Raw genomic sequence first — 25,148 nt, forward strand, 5'->3', positions numbered from 1 at the left:
GTTGATGTAAGAAAGAAATAATAATTTAATGTCTGTTCTGTTTATAAATTTCTGGGGTTTTTTAAAGATTTTATTTATTTATTCATGAGAGACACTGAGAGACAAAGAGGCAGAGACATATAGGCAGAGGGAGAAGCAGGCTCCATGCAGGGAGCCCGATGTGGGGCTCAACCCCGGGACTCCAGGATCATGCCTTGAGCCAAAGGCAGACACTTAACCGAGTCACCCAGGCGTCCCTGTTTATAAATTACATAGAGCTTTGGGGTTTCTTTATCTAACTCAATCTTCTCATTTTACAGAAAAGGACATTAAAACTCAGAAAACTTAAAGATCTTAGCATAAGCCTCATAGCTGATAAGCAATCAAACTAAAATCCAACCAGCCATTTAAAACCCAGCATCTCAACAGTACCTGCTACTTCTAGGTTATTATTTAATACTATTAAATGGTCTAAATCATTTCTCAAATTAAAGGTTACATGGCTTTCTAAATTTTAAGGCGTTATTTCACGTTATAAAAACACTCCTATGAAACTGAAAGGAACCTGATTGAAACCATATATTTGCATAACTTTGTTGTAAATGTTCTCTTTCCCCACTAACACTCCAACCTTAACCAGATTTTTCTCCTTTCATTGTTTGGAACATGTGTCAATTTCACATGATTGACTTTTATCCCTGGAAACTGACACTTTGCTTTAGATTTTTTTTTCTCTGTGTGACTCAAGAGATTAACCTAGATTTTGAAGAAAGCTCAGTTGACACTGCATCCTTAATGTCAATCTGCACCTATTAAACTCAAGCATAGAGGAACACAGGAACCCTGCCTCTACGAATGCCAACATGAATTTGTTGTTCTGGAAGGATCTGCCTGTTGTCATTCATTTTTTATTGCAACTACCCCTATGACACCTAGAAAGCTCACACTTTTTTTTTTTTTTAATTCCAGTAAATATGAGGCCATCAAAAGCACCACCAAGTTCAAAAATATAGCTAGCTGCTTTAAAGCTCTGTATGTTTTTCAAACAATGAATTAAAGAAAGTACTACAGAGTTGTGAAATAATACTGCTTACTTTTCCAAACAACAATCTAATTATTCATTAAAACCAAATAATTTGATTGGGTTCAACCTCCTTATTTTTTACTGCCACTTCTAAGCAGCAACTACAACCTAATCATTGAATAACAATGTCACTGTAACAACAAAAAAAGCTCAACTTGTATAACCTTTTTCTTTTGCCCTAATTCCATAATTATGATAGCTGACAGTGTCATTTATTTGGCATTTTTCTGAAACTGGTGATTATTTTTGTTCTTGTACTTACTTTGTAAAGGTTACCGATAATTGAATTCCTTTGTGTTTACGTTTTTTAATGATCTGAATGCTCTGTTTTGCACGTATCCATCTTTTGAGGTTGATTGTCATCTACTTTTATTCAGTCTTTTCTTTAACCATGATGTTCTTTCATCAAATAAGAGCACAATGTGATTAGAATAAATTTTGAAATATTAAATTCCATTTGACTAATGTACAGATGAGATAATCACTCCAAATTTAAAGGCATTGGCCCACATTTCCATTGAAAAACTAACAAAAACTGGGCAGCCCTGGTGGCGCAGCAGTTTAGCGCCACCTGCAGCCCGGGGTGTGATCATGGAGACCCGGGATCGGGTCTCCCTGAATGGAGCCTGCTTCTCCCTCTGTGTCTCTGCCTGTGTCTCTGCCTCTCTCTCTGTCTCTCTCATGAATGAATGAATGAATGAATGAATGAAAAATAAATAAATAAATAAATAAATAAATGAATAAATAAATAAATAAATAACAGAAATTAATGGGTACCTTTACTCATTTACTGAATAAACACTTATTGCCCACCTATTATATGACAGGCACTATGTTCATTCCTGAGACTATAAAAACAAAATAACTGGTGTTTGTCAGGGGCTAGGGGATGGGAGAATGGAGGGTTAATGTTTAAGGGACACAGATTTTCAGCTGGGGAAGACAAAAAGTGTTGGAGATGGCTGGTGGTAATGGCTGCACAACAATGTGAATGCACTTACCACATAAGTGGACACTTAAAAATGGTTAAAATGTTAAATTTGTTATATGTGTTTCACAACAATAAAAAAATAAAACAAATTAGAAAAAGTCCTCAAGAGTCCATTTCTGCTATCAAAGCCTGGTTATGCCCAGTGCTCTTGTGGGGACCCCTCCTGCATCTGAGAATATGGTCTCCTCCTATGCCTTCAGCCTTAACTGCTTTACTAAGTAATTCTAATTAAATATGGCCTAGTATCACTCATCTTTAAAATAGACACAGACACACACACACACACACACACACACAAACGAATGTTCCCTGACTCCTGCATTCCTCTAGTAGCCCCCAATCTAGTGATACAAGAAAGTATATCCAGGAGACATGTAGAGGTAGAAGGCAGAAGACCCCACTTGAGATTCTAGCTGATTTATATTTTTCAACATAGTTTTCCAGAAGGTAAGGATGATATTTAGCGATTATTCAACTTCCCCGCTGTCTAGTCATCATTACATTTCCATACCATTTTCAGGTTTCCAAAGATAAAGTAGGTTGAGTGGTAAATTATGAATTCCCAAAAGGAAGACAGAATTGAGGTTGTGTGTAACAGGACAAAAGGCTCAAGAGTCAGACTGAAGAGGGGCTTCTGAAGGTAGCATGGTCACTACTGATTAGGTTTAGTCTTCACCCAGGCCCTGTTCTAAGGACTCATACCTGAATTACCAGTAAAAAGAGCTACAGCAAAAGAGGGGAAAACCCAAACAAGCTATTTCGCCACAACTCTGTCATGAAAGCATCACCCTCAATACTAGCCATTATCAGCCTAAGTGGAAATTCTGGCTGTCACCAACAGTAATAGAACTCTTGCCATCATGAGAGTTTCAGCAATGTTGGCTGCAGAAGCCCTTTCATGCCAAGGCTTCCCTGGACAAAGAAAGCACTGTGCAAACATCAGTGGCCTAAGCCAGACATTAGCAACCTCAGATATTAGCAACCACAAAGCATGTCTGCAGGCATTGGTGCAAAAACAGGAGGTACTGTGAGGCTCACTGGTACCCTGGCTCCTGTTCTGTACGGCAACCTCACAGGACATATCACCAACGGTGAGCCAATGGTAAAGGGGAGAAAAGTCCAATGTCATGGATCACCAAGTGCAGCATATATTGATCACTTTCTACAGATTATCAAACTCATTTGAAAGGAATTTTAGGGAAGTCAGTTCATCTACAACTCAGGTGGATATATGAAGCAAGAGCACTATTATTTTGTGATTAACCACATTACTCTATTTTTAACCCCTGACTAATATGGTTAACATTATAGATAAAATCTATTTGAGAACACTTTACAACTGTCTCAAAGTTAAAAATAAATATAGCTTGCGTAATTAATGGTTCAAGAAGAGGACAAAGAATATTTTACAAAATCACCTAAGTTTAAAGACTAATTATGGTTAAATATTAAAATTCCTTTAAGATATGACATATTCCTCATTAAGAATTAAACTTTTAAAGTCTGGTCTCCTTGTAGGATCAACCATTATTCATATTATTTTTTTTCACTAAGGTTCACTAAGCCTCTAGGTATGTAACTATTTTTTATTCATGTCTAGGCTAGAATCAACTGCACACTTGTACTGCAATATGAAACTGCATGAAAAACCATCCATGCTTTTTTGCTATATCAATCACTTTATCTCATATAACATTCTTAATATCAGTGCCCTGAAGCATTTTAAATATTCATGTGGACATGTTAAGATGCCTTCAAGTTTTAAGATAAGTAGATTATCTATATAACCTAAAGGAATTATTCTAATTCTAAAAAAAAAAAAAAAAGCCACACAAATCACTGAACAAATCATAAATCTTTCCTTCATAACATTTCCCAGATCTACAACACAGGAACACTATTTACTCCTCTTATGAGAATAACCTAATAATAATATAACGTTCTGTGCTTATGTACTACTTTTCTAATAATTATCAGTTCATTCATCTTTTTGACAACCTTGAATATTAAACAGGGAAACATCATTTATATTTCATATAGAGGAAACTGAGGCAAAGAAGCCAACAGAAATTTGTCAAAGGTCAGAGTTTATCTACAACTAAATTAAATGAAAACAGAATTTTTTTAAAAATGGGGCAACTTAATCAGTGTTCTTTCCAACTAAAAGTAGTCATGGGTTGGTTAACCACTGAAAATGGAAGGGACAAATAAGGTTTGTATAGTAGATAAAAACAGATTTGGATTGAGGCCCACAACCTGTCACAGGCTATGCTGCAGTAACAAAGAAATACTGAAATCTTAGTGGCTTAACACAACCAACCTTATTTTTCTCTTATTATCAGTGAAAGCTAGACTGTTCTCCTCAATAGCTCTCCTTCAAGTTGTGACTTAAGGATCTGTGCTCCTGCCATTATGTACCTATACATCTAGAACACAAGGTCACCACAGAAGGGAAAAGGAAGCTGGGGGATAGGATCATGTAGGGTATTTTAAGTGCAAGTCCTGAAACCAGCTTAAATCAATTCTAACCATATCCTATTGTCCAGAAGTTAATCTCTATGCTCCCAACAGAAGAAGACAAGAAAATATAGTATTGTGTGCCCAGGAAGAGGAAAATGAAACAAAATTTGGTAAGAATCATAACACTGCCTCCATCATACGCTACTAGTATGTGAGCAAGAAGTTCATAAAATATGCTTTATAATGTGTTAGGTCAAGTTTCAGAAGAACCTGTGTCTGATCCCACTTGTGGTATAGTTCTTAATTTTATTTTAGCCAAATCTCTTAACTCACAGGACTGCAGTTTACTTGAATGCGAAACAAGAAATAGGTAAGATTTGATCACGATGGTATTGTATACAATAATAATAGCTATTTACCGAATGTTTGCCAGGTGCGTTGTGCTGTGCTACATTCTTTAAATCCTCATCTCATGACATCCTAAGCTTAACTTTTAAAATTCTGTAATGCTAAGGAGGAAAGGCAATTTAAAATCTTGACATCAAGATAAGAAGCTTTTGCACAGCAAAGGATACAGTCCACAAAACTAAAAGACAACCTACAGAATGGGAGAAGATATTTGCAAATGATCTATCAGATAAAGGGCTAGTTTCCAAGATCTATAAAGAACTAATTAAACTCAACACCAAAGAAACAAACAATCTAGTCATGAAATGGGCAAAAGACATGAACAGAAATCTCACAGAGGAAGACATAGACATGGCCAACATGCACATGAGAAAATGCTCTGCATCACTTGCCATCAGGGAAATACAAATCAAAACCACAATGAGATCCCACCTCACACCAGTGAGAATGGGGAAAATTAACAAGGCAGGAAACCACAAATGTTGGAGAGGATGCGGAGAAAAGGGAACCCTCTTACACTGTTGGTGGGAATGTGAACTGGTGCAGCCACTCTAGAAAACTGTGTGGAGGTTCCTCAAAGAGTTAAAAATAGACCTGTCCTACGACCCAGCAATTGCACTGTTGGGGATTTACCCCAAAGATACAAATGCAATGAAACACCAGGACACCTGCACCCCGATGTTTATAGCAGCAATGTCCACAATAGCCAAACTGTGGAAGGAGCCTCGGTGTCCATCGAAAGATGAATGGATAAAGAAGATGTGGTTTATGTATACAATGGAATATTACTCAGCCATTAGAAATGACAAATACCCACCATTTGCTTCAACGTGGATGGAACTGGAGGGTATTATGCTAAGTGAAATGAGTCAATCGGAGAAGGACAAATATTATATATTCTCATTCATTTGGGGAATATAAATAATAGTGAAAGGGAATAGAAGGGAAGGGAGAAGAAATGGGTAAGAAATATCAGAAAGGGAGACAGAACATAAAGACTCCTAAGTCTGGGAAACGAACTAGGGGTGTTGGAATGGGAGGAGGGCGGGGGGTGGGGGTGAATGGGTGGCGGGCACTGAGGGGGGCACTTGACAGGATGAGCACTGGGTGTTATTCTGTATGTTGGCAAATTGAACACCAATAAAAATAAATTAATTATTAAAAAAATAAAATAAAATAAAATCATGATATCAGACTATAAGAAAGAATAAAAGAAATCAATGTTGAACAGTGCTTACAAGCACAAGGAAACAGAGAATTAGCACATGTTAGATATCAGGAATGGTCTGGTTAAGAATGGGAAAGACTAGATCTCACTAGACAAAAAAGAAATGATAGTAAATTGATGAAAGCCCCTTGTTGAAAATCACCATTTTTCCCTCTTTATTTCTCTAAGTCCTGGCTTACTCTTCCTTCTCTTCACTGAAAAAAAAATTCTCTGTTGGGCATCTACAACATACAATCCTTACATGTCATTTGATTAGAAACAAGAAACTTCAGGATGATTTTCAAGGTTCCTAATTTCTTTGACATATAAACTATATTCATAAGGGTTCTCCAGAGAAAGAGAACAGATAGGATATATATAGATATATACAAAAAGAAAGTTCATTATATAGTAATCAAATTATGGAGACCAAGAAGTTACACAATCTACCATCTACAAGTCAGAGAACCAAGAAACTAGTGGTGTCATTCAGCTGAATTTGAAGACCTGAGAACCAGAGAAGCTGAGATTGTTAAGTCCCAATTCTAGTCCTAAAGTCTGAATCAATGGCACTGATGTCTATGGGTGGGAGAAGATGGATGTTCCACCTCAAGCAAATTTTTCCTTATTCTTCCTTTTTTTCCTTTTTCCCTATTAAGATCCTCAATGGATTAAATAATACCTACTTGCAACAGTACAGGCAATCTTCTTTACTTAGTCTACCAATCCAAATGCTAATCTCTTTCAAAAACATCCTGTTTTATCAGCTATCCTTTAGCCCAGTCAGGCTGACACATATAATTATCATTGCCTTTAGAAATTGACTTTGGGGACAATAACATCAGCTGTACAAAAAATGCCTTGCAATAGCTTTTACTGAGACTGTTGTAAAGTGAATAGAGTTTGTTTCATGACTATTCATAAATCAAAAGCTTCTTGTATTAGAGAACTGCATTCTCAAGATTTGTGGCTATTCATCACTCACTGGTTTCAAACAATGCTATTAAGCTATACTACTCAAAACAGTACAGTACTGACACAAAATAAACATGTAGATCAAAGGGACTGAATACAGAGTCCAGAAATAAACCCATACCTACATGGTCAATTAATCTTTGACAAAGGAGGCAAGAATGTACAATGGGAAAAGGCAGTCTCTTTGACAAATGGTGTTAGGAAAACTGGACAGCTACATGCAAAAGAATGACACTGGACCACTTTCTTACACTACTTACAAAAATAAACTCAAAATGGTTTAAAATACTTGAATGTAAGACCTGAAAACAGAATGCCTAGAAGAAAACACAGACAGTAAGCTCTTTGACATAGGTCTTGATAATAATTTTTTTTGATATGTCTCTTCAGACAAGGGCAACAAAAGCAGAAATAAACAAATGGGACAATATCAAATTAAAAAGCTTTTACACAATGAAGGAAACTATCAACAAAATGAAAAGGCAACCTACTGAATGGGAGAAGATATTTGCAAATAATAAATCCAATAAGGGGCTAATATCTAAAGAACTTATACAACTTAATATCAAGAAAACAACCCAATTAAAAATGAGCTCCAAAAAAATCCAAAAAACATATTTTTCCAAGAAGATATACAGGTGGCCAATAGACATATGAAAAGATGCTCAATATCACTCATAATCAGGGAAATGAAAATCACATCTATGTAATACATCAGGATGGGAGGCATCAAGAAGACAAGAAATAACAAGTGTTGGTGAGAATGTGAGGAAAAGGCAACACTCTTGCACTCTTAGTGAGAAGGTAAATTTGTGCTGCTACCATGGAAAATTGCATGGAGTTCCACAAAAAAATCAGAAACAGAACTCCCATACAATCCAGCAATTCCACTTCTGAGTAGCCATCCAAAGAAAACAAAGAAAAAAATACACAATTCAAAAAGATATATGTACCACTTTGCTCACTGCAGCATTACTTACTATAGCAAAGATATAGAAGAAACCTAAATATCCATCAATCGATGAATGGATAAAGGACATATGTGTGTGTGTGTGTGTGTATGTATACATACACACATACATACCATGAAACCATTACTCAGATCATTAAAAAGGAATGAAATCTTGTCATTTGAAACAACATGTATGGACCTAGAAAGGTATTATTCTAAGTGAAATAAATCAGGATAAATATTGTATGATTTCATTTATATGTGGAATCTAAAAATACAAAATAAATGAAGAAACAAAACAGACTCCTAGAAACAAAGAATGAATTAGTGGCTGCCTGAGAGTAACAGAGAAAGGGAACAAGTGAAATAGGTAAAGAAGATTAAGAAGTACAAACTTACAGGCATAAAATAAGTCACAGAAATAAAATGTACAGTGTAAGCAATATAGTCAATAATATTGCAACAACTTTACATGTGCCATATGATAACTAGGCCTATCATAATGATCATTTCCAAATATGTAAAAACATCAAATCACCGGGACGCCAGAGTGGCTCAGTGGTTGAGCGTCTGCCTTCAGCGAGGGCACGATCCTGGAGTTCCAGGATCGAGTCCCACATCAGGCTCCTTGTTTGGAGCCTGCTTCTCCTCCATCTGCCTATGTCTCTGCCTCTCTCTTGGTCTCTCATGAATAAATAAATAAAATATTTTTAAAAAAGAATCAAATCACCATCTTGTATGCCTGAAACCAATACAATAACTGTATGTCAATTTTAATTCAATTTTAAAAAAGAAAAAAAAACGGAAAACAACGAAAAACAAACACAAAACACTGCTATTTTTAGTTCTAAAAAACATTACTGGGAACATGGAAACAGAGTTGTCCATCAACCATCAGGCTATTCCCCAGTGTAAACTGGTATATAATTTTCTCTTAATGAGTTTTTTCCACAAAATGCTACAATGGAAGTAGATCCCTGTCAGATGAAGGCCACCTCAGAATGTCTAGCCTTGGAAAATACTATCTTATTAAGGAATGAAAAAATCAGTTTAATTATTTACAATTTTTTTTTTCCTACTCAGATTTAACAAAGCAGAGAAGAAAGCTGATGTATTTATGGAAGAAAAAATGTCCCTGGGCAGTCCGGGTGGCTCAGTGGTTTAGCGCCACCTTTGGCCCAGGGTGTGATCCTGGAGACCTGGGATGGAGTCCCATGTCAGGCTCCCTGCATGGATCCTGTTTCTCCCTCTGCCTGCGTCTCTGCCTCCCTCTCTCTATATATCTTTTATGAATAAATAAATAAAATCCTTAAAAAAAAAAAAAAGAAAAAAACGTCCCAAAATGCTTTTAATGGACACCTTAAATAGGCCCCACTAATAATGTTTTAAGTTACTAATGAATTGAATTTATTCTTCATGCTAGTAGCCACGCAATGATAAATAATTGCATTAAAGCCTTTCTCTGACCTCAAAAATCCAAGACTTCACTCAACTCAGAGACTGTTTGAAGTGTCAAAATGATCTCCATCACCTCTGATATAAAGCAGGTTTGATTCTGAGAAACTCCCAGGTTCTTAATTAACTGCAATCAAATCAGTCAAACCTTCATCAGCATTCAACTGCTATTATCTTCTAGCTAGAGATTTTTTTATCTCTCTCCCAAAAAGAAACAAATACTATTTTGTTACACAGAAATACCTTTAATCTTGCCAAGTACCTGAAGAAAGATATTTCCTATTAAAACTCTTAACTGTATGTACTCAGAAGTTTTGCTTTCTTAAAGACAGTATAAAATCCAAAAACAATTCTGAATTTTTATACACTCTATGCACTGTAATTTTAAACTACACTATGAAACAATATTTCTAGATACATTGCATTAAAAACTTAATGCATTAATTAAAATGTTTCTAGGCCTTAAAAGTTTTAAACAATGATTTCCTGAATGTATGTATATTAAAAATATACAGGCTATAAATGAATGATGTCTTACTTAAAGCATTTGTGTCAGTAAGGTACCTTACTCTAAACCAAATGGTTCAAAGTGGTTCTCACCTGATGGTTCTCAACCTGAACTTCAGAACACAGATGAACCTAGAGGGCACTATGCTATGTGAAATGAGCCAGACAGAACAAAGACATACTGCATGGTATCACACGTGCAATCTAAAAAAATAAAAGTTGAACTCACAGAAACAGAGTAGAAGGATGGTAGTTGCCAGGGACTAGACGTTGGATGAAACCTCTGGTAAAATGACATAAACTGTCAGTCATGAGATGACTTAGTTCTTTTATTTTTTTAATATTTTTTTTGGATGAGTTAGTTCCAAGGATCTAACACATATCATGGTGACGTGTTGTAGAACTGGAATTTGCTAAGAGAGTTGGATTTCAAGTGTTCTCCCCACTTCAGAAAAAATAACTACATGAGACAATGGATGTAGTAAGTAATGATGATTGGGTGAACCTTTTCATAATGTATACACATATCAAACCATCACATTGTGTACTATACATACATTACAATTTTATTTACCAAATATACTTCAATAAAGATGGGGGAAAACTTTTTTTTAATTCATCAAGGAGACTTAAACTCTGATGCTCAGACCAAATAAATCAGAACCTCTTTGGGTAGGACCAAGGAATCAGTATTTTTTCAGCCTCCCCCAGGAGAGTCTAATGTCCCTGTGAAGTTGAGAAATATGGCTGTAACAGATGAGCATATAAGGTTAGTAAGTTTGTTATTTAACAATATGAATTTTAGGGGAAAATAGGTATTTAATTCCTAAACATGCCATCATGAGCCTAATCTGTATAGCAATTTCCCACCATTTACCATATCTCATCAATGAACTGCTTACAGAAGCCCTGTTTTCATTTCCTATTCCATTCTGAATGTGCTGAAAGCCATTCAGATTTTCTTTTACTACACAATACCATGTATTTAATTAGCATACAAAGCTAAAATCAGCAAAGATGTTAGCCTTTCTGACTAGTGTATTGAATCTTGGGATGCCAAGGGGGAAAGTTATCAGACTTCAGAATATCTTTTCCATTCCCTCTCCTCGTTTATTCCCCGTGGAGCTCTGTGAGAGCCCTTACAATTTACTTTTGCACTAACGAGGGTAAAGTGCCTGAGCTGCACATTCCATCACACCCACTGCAAACTTAACAACAGGATTTACGATGTGTATGTGTGCCAGAATGTCTCTAATGCTCAGGCTCACTCATCCCAAGCCTTAAATTGGCTCTCTCGGTGCTATTTTAATCTGTACAGACCCAATCACACACAGCGTACAAATGGTTCAAAGAAATGCACATAATAAAGTGGCAGAGGATGCAGTTTCTGTCAAGAATACCATTGTTAACTATGACTGAAAAGACATGAATCCTGCTAAAGATATGAAACATTTTTATGCCTATTGAATTCTGGAGGGAAGAAATATCCAAAAGGTAAAATTTGAATCCCTCTGGGAGTTCCAGAGACCTTCTCAATAAAAGGACACCTACAAATAATGATATGCAGTAGTAAATCCATTTTACAGGTTAATGAGCAAAGGCTACAAGGGTTACAATAGGCCACATATAATGAGTTGAATCATCACTTAGATCTGTAGGGGTCCTTGACCAGTGGATTGAACATGTCCTTTTGCTTTTTCTCATCTACTCCGATAAAGTCACTATCCTATGCCTAAAAACTGACAGTTTGATAAGCAAAAGAATATTGATTTGGCTCTTCACCAAAGGCCCAAGAAGGCTGGGCGCCCAGTTTTGTACCTAAGAACAAACAGCAGGTACATTACATAGGAGCAGCTCATTTTATTTTTCCTATCCTACAGCAACCTTTTCCATTGGAGTCTTTAAAGGGCATTCTAGCAGTTAGAAATTCTAGCACTTAACAACTGATGGGACAGGGGTTTAGAACAATCAGATTAAACAAGGAGCTGCTTCCTCCTACCCTCTGCCATTCCAAGGTCTACCTCTTTAGTTTCTAAATAGGGAGGCAATTAACCTTAAGGACCCACCAAGGGACTTTGTGGCAAGGATATATCCAGAGGACATGGGTTGATACATAACATTTGGTACAGAGATATTTCAATATCTCAGTGACTGGTCTGGCTCTCCTGAGTGGATATTATCCTTAACTCGAATACAATTCTATCATTGATCTGATTGACCAGATATTTGGATTTTTTTGCCTGATAATTTTTATCTTGGTTATATATGGCATTATTCCCTCTTATTATGATTTTTAAAATCCTCACAAAAATTAATGGGCAAGAGAGACAAAGAGAGATGTGGTAGAGAGGGTGGGAAGGAAGGAGACTGAACAAGAAAGAGACGGGGAGGCTGGTATATTTAGACAATGATTCCAATTACATCAACAACCCCCTCCTCAACCTTTCCTAATATTCCAGGCTTGCAAAGGACATGCAGCCACAGGTTTCTGCCACTCACAATCAGTCTCTCCATTTATCAATTTTACCTTGCACAGTAGTCGGCAGAATAGAATACAAATGCAAAGATACAGGAATAATGATAATCTGACCACAGCCTCTCCTAGATAGTAATGACTGTTGGCTGGAGCAGGTGCTGAGATGCAATAAAATTCATGTTAAGCAGCATTCCTATTCTGTAGTCTATCAGATGTGCTAAGATATCTCTTGGTGGCACGTGGCAAACCATCAGTCAATTCTATTTGGCTATTCAATGAGCATAAAAGGAAATGTGCTCTGTCATAAGCAAAACCATGTCCTGGGCCAATTCTGCTGGATGCCATGAGGTTAACTCAACTTCCTAGCATTCTCTGATTGAGTTGTGAGATGTCTGAATCCCATGGCTATCTGATCGTGATTTCTGCATCTTTTACGCTATTAACCTTTATTCAATCCAATTGCAAAATGCTCCTTTTTTATTTGGTCTCAAACTGAATTTAATAACTGTTGCCAGACTGACAGTCTGAAAGATTGACCCATGTAGCTCTGGCCAGTGATATCCTTAGGAATATTCAGATAGGGAGGGCCAAGACAGCGTTATTAACAGAGGCTACAGGAAGCTCCCCATACCCCTTAAATTATTTCTGCTTCTTTAGCTAGGAATCCACTCCAATGAGATGTCATACCTTTTAGTTTAAGGTTTCATCCCCTTCCAAAATGTTTACCCTGTTCAAATGAATGACTCTAAACTTTATCAGTCATTTAAACCACAATGAAATTGAGTTATCAGGTCCTTTCCTCAAAAAAGGCTTCTGTAAGTAAAGCAATGAGAAATATATGAAGATTCTTACGACCTGATAGATAAGCATGCCTGAGAAAGAAGATGAATGGATGAGAAGAAAAAAAAATGCTGTTGTCTCACCCGCATTTTTTGCCAAAATGGCCTTGTGCCTAGCTCTGATTAAAGCAGAATACTGCCTTTCCCCAGCTAAAACAACTTCATCTATAGTCCTTCTCCAAAGAGACTCATTATACAGGATATTGTTTCATACTGTGATAGAGAAGGGTAGTTGCTTTCCACATGCATTCTCCCCTTTTTCCCTAGTAAATAGCATGGTTATTTGTTTTTTTGTTTTGTTTTTAGCATGGCACACTGCTCCTCAGAATTAAAGGACAGACTTTCTAGAATCCCTTAACAGCTATGTATAGTCCATGATTATGTCTGGTCAATAAACCTTAAGTGTCTGGGACTTCCAGGAAGGCTGCCAAAAGGGAAGGGGCTACTTTGTTGTCTCCTATTACTTCTGCTACTAGCCTGACCTTAATGGCTAAAGTTTTAGCCATCAGCTTTTATTCCACAGTCATTAAAATCATCCTTCATTTACTTCTTATTCCTTGACCCCTTTCTCACACACCTTATTGTCTTATAACCTTGAGAAACTCACATCTTCACTGGCTCTGCACTTGCATCCACACAACTAAACTGAAGTGCAGAAAAGATACAAAACGAAAATGCAGGCATCTTAAATGATGCCTACAGTCTCTATTTCAAAATACTTATTTTTTTAAAATTGTGCTACAGGGTGCCTGGATGGCTCAGTCAGTTGAGCATCCAACTCATGGATTGGAGGAAAGAGCCCCAAGTCAGGCTCCATGCTCAGCAAGGAGTCTGCTTCAAGATTCTCTCTCTCTGCCCCTCCCCCTGCTCATGTGCTAGAGAGCATGTGTGCATGTTCTCTCTCTCCCTAAAATAAATAAATTTTTAAAATTGTGCTAGAATACATGTAACAAAATTTACCATTTTTACTAATTTAAATTTAATTTTTTAATAATTTAAATTCACTAATTTGCCATTTTTCAGTGTATAGTTAAGTAGCACTAAGTACATTCACACTGTTGTACAACCATCACCACCATCCATCTCCAGAACTTTTTTTAACCTGCAAAATTGAAACTCTCTACCTACTAAGCAATAACTCCCTACACTCCTCACCCCAGGCCTGACCACCACTATTCTACTTTCTATCTTTGTGGTTACAATGGGGATTATATTTAACATCCTAAAGGCATAATATTATAATTTGAATTTACAACAGTTTAACTTCAGTAATATACAAAAAGTCTGCTCTTATACGGCTCCATCCCTACTACCTTTTACTCCCGGGTGTTATAAACTACATCTTGATGCACTGTGTGTCCGAAAACATAGATAGTAATTATTCATTTTATCATTAGTTTCTTAAATATTATAGAAAACAAAAAGTGTAGTTACAAACTGAAGTTACAGTAATACAGCTTATATAATTGTTCATGTAATACCTTTACCAAAGATCTTTATTTTTTTCATGCGATTTTGAGTTACTATCCAGTGTCTTTCCATTTCAGTTAAAGGCTTCCCTTTAGCATAAACTTTTGTTTATCCAGAAATGTCTTAATTTCTCCCTCACTTTTTAAAGGACAGTTTTGCCAGGACTCTTGGTTAACAGTTTTTATCCTTCAGTAATTTGAATATATCAGTGCACTGTCATCTGACCTCCAAGTTTTCTAACAAAAATATGCTGATTATCATCTTGGGGATCCTCTTGTACATGATGAGTCACATCTCTCTTACTGATTTCCAGATTCTCTCTGGCTTTGACTTTCAATGTTTTTCTATTTTTATTACAAAGTGCTTCATTGCCGGTATCTCTGAATCTATTGTTTAGAGTTGCTGAATTTCTTGAATGTTTCTATTTATGTCTTTCATCAAATTTTGGATGTTTCTGGACATCATTTCTTCAAACAATCTCTTCTCCTTTCTCTCTCTTTCTCCTTCTGGGATTCCAACAATGTACACATTGGCTCACTTGATGATGTCCCAAAAGTCTTTTAGGTTCTATTCACTTTCTTCAATCTTTTTACTTTCTGTACCTGATTTAATTATTTCACTTGCCCATCTTATCATCAAGTTCACCAATTCTTCTGGATGCTCAAATCTCCTTTTGAATCCTTCTAATGAAGTTTTGATTTCAGTTACCATAATTTTCAGCTCCAGAATTTTAGTTCCTTTTTTATCTCTTTATTGAGATTTTGTTCATATATTGCTTTCTTGACTTTGTTCACATTGTTTAGCTCTTTGAGTAGCTTTAAGACAGTTGGTTTTTTGCCTAGTGAGTCTGCCATCTACTCTTTCTCAAGGGCAGTTCCTATTGATTTATATTTCTCCTTTGAATTGGTCATACTTTCCTATTTCTTTGTATGTCCTTTGGTTCTTTGCTGAAAACTGTACATTTGAATCTTATGTGGTAACTGTAGAAAACAGATTCTCTCTCCTCTTGGGCTTGCTAGGTTTTTTTGTTTTGTTTTGTTTTGCTTTGCTTGTTGTACAGTGTCCTTAAGACAGAGATCAGTTTGGAGTATAAATTGAAGGTCTTGGGATCCCTGGGTGGCGCAGCGGTTTGGCGCCTGCCTTTGGCCCAGGGCGCGATCCTGGAGACCCGGGATCGAATCCCACATCAGGCTCCCAGTGCATGGAGCCTGCTTCTCCCTCTGTCTGTGTCTCTGCCTCTCTCTCTCTCTCTCTCTCTCTCTCTCTCTGTGACTATCATAAATAAAAAAAAAAAAAAAATTAAATTGAAGGTCTTCTCAAGTCTTTTCTGGGGCAGACATGGTGACTCTAAATTCCTGTATATATGTAGTTGCTTCTAAGTTGATATCATGGTCCTTAAATATATGGCTCCCAAAGGGTAAAGAGAGCAAAGTGAGGCAGGGAATTCTCTTAAATCCCGTGGAAGTCAGTTCAGCTGTCAGAGGTAGTACCTATAACAATGGGAGGAGAGGTGTGCAACAATGGCTACCTGGCTCTATGTCTGCACCTCCACAATCAGATGCAGCAATTAGCAGTCAGAGCTCAAACCCTTGGTATCTTGACAGACAGGATTCTTATTGTTCACAGTGGCTCCTGCAAATAGAATGCAAGTTGCTTCTGGAATGTGTGCACTGTCACCTGCCATGGGGCGGGGGATGACGGATGGTAGCCACCATTGAACTAAGAGCTGAATTTGACTGAAGTCAACCACAATTTACTGTCTAAGCCATTACCCCAAAGTTCAAGATTTCAGTAGACACCAGAGTTCCAAAATAATTACATCAAATAGATTCTGGCACAGAATGGTCTATGCAGGGAGATAGATTTCTGGCGCTTCCTACTCTACCAGCTTCCATCCGACTCCTCCATGACTACTCATTCTTAAATTTATGCACGAGTTGTATATTTCTTTAGTTAATGCATTCTTCCACTCATGTATACACTAAGTTATGTGTTCTTTCTTCTCAAGCCTATGGCACCCCCTCCCCCATATTTAATAAGGTTGTCATCTTATTTTTTGACTGACAAAATAGATTTAATCAAAAGAACATTTCTGCATGCTCTCACCACTTACACAAAAGCATTTGCGCCAAGACATTTTGTCTTCTCTCCTGTGACTACAGATGAGCCCACCACTTCACAACCCGAGATTCCACCTCCCTCCTCTTTTCAGACATTGCTCCCGGAATCCAGGAGTTTTTTTTCCCCTCTCTTCTACCATCATTTTTTTCTTTCTACTAGAACTTTCCTATTAGCATGAAAAATGTTGATTTTTTTCTTTTATCACTTAAAAGAAGAGGACCCTCCTCCCCTTTACCCCCACCCTCTCCCACTATCCATTAATCCACATTTATTTTTTGTTTCATAGAAAAAGTCATTAAGAGAATTTCTATACTCATTCTCTATGATTTCATTACCCCATTCTTGGTAAATCTTCTCCAATTAGAATTTAACTCCTTCCATTCTACTTAAACTACTATTATCACCAAAGACTTTCACACTGCCTGATTCAATGGCCAATTCCCCACCAATTTTCTAACTGACCAGTTAGTTGCACTGAACACAGATGATTACATTCCCCTCCTCAAAAATCTCTCTGTCTCTCAGAACTCCTCCTCAGTCTTCTTTGCTACTCCCTCCTTATTTCTTCTTCCTCTAAATTTTGGGCCAAGGTTCAGTCTTGTGTCATTCCTAAATTCATTTCCATTGACAGCTAATCTAGTCTCATGACTTTCACCATAATCTATGTATTTATGGTCCTGAATGTGTATTCCCATCTTGGACCTCTCCTGTGAACTCTAAATTTATATAACCAATTGTTTATACACATCTCCAATTGGAGAATATAGTAGTTTATGTCCAACCAGGAGACAGAAATCATGCAGTAAGTTAAAAAGGGAAGTTTCAAATAAAGAATCATGAGCTTTTATAAAAGAGCAACTGAGACACATATAGTATCTCAGGACAAGGTATCTCTGGTGTCCTAAAGAGCGTACCCAACAAAAGGCAAACTTGGAACTGAGACCAACTGAGACCAAACTGAGACCTTCTCAGACCTTGTTGGAGAAAGTGTGGTTCAGGCTACCAGATGGTAAAGAGGACCATAACTAGTCTGGAGTTGCTAAACAAGCAATAAGCTACTCTTTGGAGGACAGGTGGGAGCAGATAATCAGCAGGCAACGACCTGCAGAGAGTCAGGGCATGAACAGAAGAAGAGTATGAGGGCTCTGGTTTCCACAACAAAGATGACTGCAAAATAGTTAACTGGCAGACTGAAAATGCAATATTATAAAGAGGCCAAATTCTGGTTCCAGTGCTAAAAGAGCTCCACTAGATATCCTCATACTCATGCCTCTGTAATCCAGTCTCTACCAGAAATGGCAAGAAGAAAAGACTCTTCCTTCTCCAATGTCCCTCTTTATTTAAAAAGTTTAACATTATTCTCACTCTAAAGAAGAAATGCTTAAAGGAATCCTGCTGTTATCACAATGCATTTTTAGAGCTAAAAAGCAATGAATTGATAACTGATGCAAATATCTAATGGGCATTTTAATTTGACATGTCCAAACTAAACTCTTCATTTTGAACCCAACCTTTGCCTTTTTTGGTCTTCTCCATCTCAATAAATAACAACTCCACTCTTCTAGTTCATCAGTCTAAAGCCTCTGGTGCCATCCTGACTCCTCTCTTTTGTTCCCATTCCATCCTCATTTTTTTTTTTAATTTATTTATTTATTTATTTTTCCATTCCATCCTCATTATGTTAACAATGTTGGCTCTATCTTCAAACTAAATCTGTAATCGGTCTACTCCTTATCAAATTCACAGCTACCATCTTGGTCCAAGCCACATCCTCTCTTCTGACTAGTCTCCTTATCTCCACCTGGCCAATTAGCAAATCTCTTCTCCAACATAGGAATGAGAAGTAATTCTGATGAAACTAAAGTATAAACCATATCATGTTAATTCTCCATTCAATGCCTCTCACCCACCCTACCCACAGTCTAACCTGGAAGTTTTCATAGCCCTGCCTCCAATCCCTCTCATATCCTGCCTAACCCTGCACTTATTCAACTCTACTCATATTGCCTGTTGGCTTTTCTTCAAATACATCAGGCCCATTCCTACCTTAGGGATTTTGCTGCTTCTTTCCTTTGCTTCAGATATCTGCATGCCTTACCCCCTTGATGTTCAGAATTTTACTCAAATATCATCGTCTCTGCCAGATAATTTTTTGTAGCCACTCAATCTAAAATGTCACCAGAACCTAACAGTTGCTGCCACAGGGTAGATGCCCCATAAATACTGGGTGAATAAATAAATAAATAATATATCTTGCTATTAGGTGATATTGTGAATGGAATTCATGTACTGAAAAAGAGGTGATATGATCCTAGGTACCTGATAATACCACAGTGCCACCATACCTGCCCTGGATTGCCTACCTATAGAATTTTTTTTAAGCGAGAGAAATAAACTTCTATCTTATTTAATCCACTGCTATGCAGACATTTTACTTATATAATCTAGTAGTTGACTAATCCTGATATCCCTTCCTATAGCTCATTGGTTTTCAACCCTAAATTTTGTTAGCACCACCTGAAAAGCTTTCAAAAACTACTAATACTTGGGTCTTACCTCCAAAACTACTGATTTGATTGATACTGGTAGAGCCAGACACTATTTCTTAGAAGCCTCCTGGTAATACTACCATTTAGCCAACATAAAGCTGAATTGGTCTAACCTTTTTTGCTAAATGTTTTTGTATCATTATTGCAAAGACATAATTTTCCCCTTTAGTCTTAGTTTTATATTTGGTTTCAGTGACTCTTAATCTGCCACTACTGGATTACACCAAAAAAGCAGAGTAATAAAATAATAATAATAGAAACAATAAACACTATTTGCCTATTATTTATACCTTACTCTATTTTCATATAACAACAAATGCTATTAGGAAAGGTTTGATTGCTTTTCTACTTTGCACTTTGATGAAAGCTCATCCTTGGTTAGGTCTCTGATCAAAATGACTTACTATTATGCTCAATTCTGTGGTTTGTCCCAAGTTCTAAAATAAGCTGACATAGTCCAGTACTTTCTCTGCAGGGGCCAAAAAGGATGGAGCTTTTTCCTGTAGTGACTAGAGAAGAAAATTAATCCTAAATCAATCTCTTATAGACTCTGATTCACACAATCCCAGCAAAGTATCCTAACACCTAGAGAGTACAAGAACAAACCAAACCAACTGAACAAGGAAAATGGGATCCTAGAGCCAAGGGATAAGACCTCAAAAAAACTTCAAAAGAAATCTTAGATCGTACTGATCTAAGTCAGGGGACATTTTTATTACAAAACCAATCTGGACCTATTAGATAAAAACTAATGTTATGGACTCATGGCATTTCATTGTTATTTTATCTATAACCTTGATAGCAGAGAGCCACATATCTATACCCTAGAATAAAAATGGAGGTAATTCTGAGGGTTTTACCATTTTACCTCCACTGGTTCCTCTCCAGCCAATTCTGGAACTTCTGACTGCTACCTATGTTAAACGTTAGAACTACCCTTCATGAACCAAGGACAATATGGGGATGAACACTGTAAGCAAAAATCCTGGTCTTGGCTCAACTGGAGGATCAATTATGCCATGGTTTCCATGCTTAATAATTATTATATTATTTTTATTATTGACAAGCAGCATAACATAATGCTTATAAGTGCTACAGAAGTGTCTTATGCTTCAATTTCCTTATTAATAAAATGGGAATAATAATATCTCTTATGTTAGTCTACTGTAAGGATTAAATGAGTGATCACATGAAGTGTTTAGAAAATGCCTAATTTCTGGGAAATATTTGCTATTATTATTTAGTACTAGTAATAATATCACTATTAGTAACATCATCGTTAGTAACATTATCATATAAGGAAATCTGTTTCCCATAACTTCAGGCAAAAGAGTTGTTGTAGACTGAACTGTGTCTTCCCAAAATTCTTATTCTGAAGTCTGAACTCCCAGTACCTCAAAATGTGACTATATCTAGAGATAGGGTCATTAAAAAAGTAATTTGGCAAAGTCATATGGGTGGGCCCTAATCCATGACTAGTATTGTTATAACAAAAGGAGATTAAGACAAGACACACACAGAGGGAAGACCATGTGAAGACATGGAGAAGATAGTCACCTAAAACATAAGGAGGGAAGCCTCAGGAAAAAACTAACCATGCTGACACACTGATCTTAGACTTCAGACTCTAGAACTGTAAAGAGATAAATTTCTGTTGTTTAAGCTACACAGGCCAGGTCCTTGTTATGGCAGCCTAGCATACTAACACAACAGTGCATTTCTTTATTTTATATAAATGTACTTAATGATTTCTTGCTCACCCCTTGCCAAAATAGTCCAAATGCAATCTCGGTAATTCCTGGTGACCCCCCCTCATTATTATTAGGGTAATGAAGATATGTGAGGGTGTTACATAGCACAATGACAGAGATGACCTCTTTGGTCATTGTCCATCTGCCCGGTGGTTATTACCACCTAGACATACCCTCAGAATTCAGCCTTCTTCTTGCTTGCTGCTTGTGTGTGGCACACTGGAGATGTAAAGATCTTGGGCAAGCCTGGGAACTACAATATTCTGACTTCTCCACCACAACACTGACAGTGAGCAGGGTCCCTACTCTAACTTCTGAGGTATCTTACAATGACTCCCCTCTTAACAGGGGAGTTGTCAAGAAGAAACTCTTCAACATGAGGAACATTAATTCGTCTCTCTCAGGAGTCATTCTCTCTTTCCTCTCCCTTAAGGGCCTCTAGCATAATCTCATCAAAAGGCCTAGATTGTTAGAAAATGAAAATCCGGGTGCATGTAAAACTTTCATTTTTTCATACCCAAATTTTCCTTGAGACAAAGAAGCAGAGGGCCTGGCTACCTATTTGAATGAGGACACAATCAGAAAAACAGATTAATATCTTAAAAGTTATCCTGGAAACATTATCAAAAGATTTAATACAAACTCTTAAAGTCACAAATTTCATGATGTTTAATTAAAAAAAAAAAAGTGTGTATGGGCTTCTTTCCTTCCTCTTCTCTTTCTCCTATAGCCAACTTAACATGCTAATTCATTTGTAGAAGGCGACTGCTGTACTCAAGTAAAAAGAGGTGAGTTATTTTTTCCTAGCTAGGCTGTCTCTCCTTTGACCTCTACTCTATTGGCTGAGGAGACAGAAGATCCACGCAGGGATTTTGGTTACAAGCAAGATAAACTAGCCATAACTGATTAAACTGAGGGTGGATCAATTTATTTTAAAACTCTATTGGATAGCTCTCTAAATCACCAGGAAGGCTGGACCATTCTGCACAGAACCACGCATCTTGAAACAATGCTACAAATTAGGCTGTAGAACTGGGCTGACAAGGAAACTTTTGCCTGTGCAAGAGTGATAATATCCAATGTCTTAGCTACTGTAGTCACTGATTCACCAAGAGTACAATTTTGCTATAAGCACTTCCTTTACCAGAAAATGATCCCCTTGGGGCACTGGGTGGCTCAGTCAGTTAAGCATTGGCCTTCCGCTTGAGTCATGATCTTGGGGTTCTGGGATCGAGCCCCATGTCAGGCTCCCTGCTCAGCTATGAGTCTGCTTCTCCCTCTGCCTCTGCTCATATTCTCTCTCTCTCTCAAATAAATAAACAAAATCTGAAAAAAGAAGAAGGAAGGAAGGAAGGAAGGAAGGAAGGAAGGAAGGAAGGAAGGAAGGAAAGAAGGGAGAAAGAAAAGAGAAAGAAGGAAGGAAGGAAGGAAGGAAGGAAGGAAGGAAGGAAGGAAGGAAGGAAAGAAAGAAAGAAAGAAAGAAAGAAAGAAAGAAAGAAAGAAAGAAAGAAAGAAAGAAAGAAAGAAAGAAAGAAAGAAAGAAAGAAGAAAGAAAGAAGAAAAGAAGAAAGAAAAGAAAAGAAAGAAAAGAAAAGAAAAAAAGAAAAAAGAAAAGAAAAGAAAGAAAAGAAAAGAAAAGAAAAGAAGAAAAGAAAAGAAAAGAAAAGAAAAGAAAAGAAAAGAAAAGAAAAGAAAAGAAAAGAAAAGAAAAGAAAAGAAAAGAAAAGAAGAAAGAAAATTATCCCCTTTTCATGTATCGTTGTGTCACTAGGTCCACACTCACACCTGGAACATCCAACTGAGAGAGCCTTATTTGCCTAAGCCCTAGCTTCAAATGAGGTTCAGAAGGTGGGTATCTAGCATTTTTAATTTCTGTAGTTTAGAGTTGGCTCTCTCATGAAGACTCATCTCACACAGGATGAGGATTTAAGCACCAGGCAGCCAAAAACCTAAAAAATCTCCACAACAGAGAGACCAATAGAAAGCTAAAAGAGAGAAAACAAGAAAGGAATTCAGGATTCAGTTAGAAATGCTGTAAGTTGCAATATAATAAAATACCTAACTAGGAATAATTTAAACAATAAAGAGTGTTTTTATCACATTATAAAAACCCGGAAAGTAAGACATTGCTTATTAGCTCAGTAGTTCAGCAATATCAAGATTAAGTCAAAAATTATTTTGGCCTTTCCATTGTAATTCTAACATAACTGTTTTTAGCTTCAAAGCTGGAAAAAGAGAGGAGGAATGCCAAGAGACTTCTGCGAACATCTCGCATGGTCCAGAATCACTGGCAACCTGTTCATAAGAAAACATATCATTAAAGCCATAAGCTAAAGCAGTAGTCTCCTTTTATATAAGGTAGTGCCACCCTACAGCGTACCTTTCAACAATCCCACCTGAATCTAATTTCTAACAAATATGTTCCTGTTATATGTTGCCAAAAGTACATACATCCCAACTGTGAGTGATCACTTTTATGAGCTACAATCTTCACATTTTCAAAATTTTAACCATTAACTGTGTCCTGGCATGTGTGAACACACATTGTTACAGAGCCACACTGGAAATCACGGAGGGTCCCCTTATTTGATTGCCTTCCACATTAATAGATGAATCTATGGAACTTACAGACAATCCCACCTCTTATTTCTCTTTCCCACCAGATATAGTTCATAATCATTACTAAGAATAATCCTCTTTATTTTAACTGTTACTAACAATGTTCATATTTTCATATTTCATGGTTCTGGAACTTTCTGAAGACCTACTTTAAGTGACATTGCCATTTCTAGAGTGCCCGGGTGACTCAGTTGGTTAAATGTCCAGCTCTTGATTTCTGGCTCAGGTCAGGATCTCAGGGTTATAAAATTGAGTCCCATATCAGTCTCCACACCCAGTGTAAGATTCTCTCTCTGCCTCTTCCTCTGCCCCTCCCCACTTCTCTTTCTCTCTCTCAAAAAAGAAAAAAAAGAAGAAAAAAAAAACCTTTAATTAAATAAAACATCATTTCTAAAGTCCTGGTGTGTTCTCCAATCACCTATACAATTACCTCTGTTGATGCCTACTTTGATTCTGGCATTCTGGACACTCCCACTTCCTATCTCTGCACTGCTCTTGATTTTAAAGAGGAGACCAGATGTATGGCAGTAAACAGAAGTCCACATCACATGCTTCTAAATGAATGGGATATCAAAATTAAGTAAGCACAAAAATGAAAAGATTCCTATAAAAGATCACTCAGGATACTACAGGTTGGAGTCCAGGTTGTGCTATTTGTTATTCGAGTAACTGTGAACATGCAACCAATCTCTTGTAGACCAATTTATCATGTATACCTTATTTCTAATATTTTTTGTGAAGAGTCTCAAGTTTTTAAGTTATTTCTAAAGAACAAGCAGTGCATCCTATGTATTACTACTTTTAGAGATCTTGAAACTTCCTGGAAAGCATTCAGCATGTATTATTTACCTTCACCTCCATATTTCCTTCTCCACTCCCTACTTCACCCCACATTCCCTCCAAATGCCTCTTTCTTGACCACAATATTCTTAAACAATGAACAGAAATGGCAAACAAAAGAAGTAGATTCATATTAGATTCCGCTCAGGGAAAACTGGAGAGCTCAATCTGGTTTTAATTACCTTATTCTTTTTTTTTTTTTTAAGATTTGATTTTTTTTTTTAAGGAATCTCTATACCCAACATGGAGCTCGAACTCACAACCCCAAGATCAAGAGTTGCACACTCTATCAATTGAGCCAGCCAAGCACCCAATCACCTTATTCTTATCCTCTTTGTCAGAACCCCAACAGTGGGTTCTGGTCACTATATTAGCTCTCAAGGGCAGTTATTTATTTTACACAATGGAAGTTTCTGGTCCAGAGGGTTGATTTCTTGAATCTGTCCAGTCTTATCTGAGACTCAC

At 37.0% G+C, this 25,148-nt stretch overlaps 1 protein-coding gene across 1 annotated transcript in view; it reads right to left on the reverse strand.

Moving 5' to 3' along the window:
• The window catches only part of LOC144305530 (uncharacterized), a 355,637-nt gene that overhangs the window by 325,461 nt on the left and 5,028 nt on the right, over nucleotides 1–25,148 (reverse strand). The gene's annotated exons all lie outside the window — the stretch shown is intronic.

The sequence above is a fragment of the Canis aureus genome, chromosome 35 (genome assembly GCF_053574225.1).
Source record: "Canis aureus isolate CA01 chromosome 35, VMU_Caureus_v.1.0, whole genome shotgun sequence".
Lineage (NCBI taxonomy): Eukaryota > Metazoa > Chordata > Mammalia > Carnivora > Canidae > Canis > Canis aureus.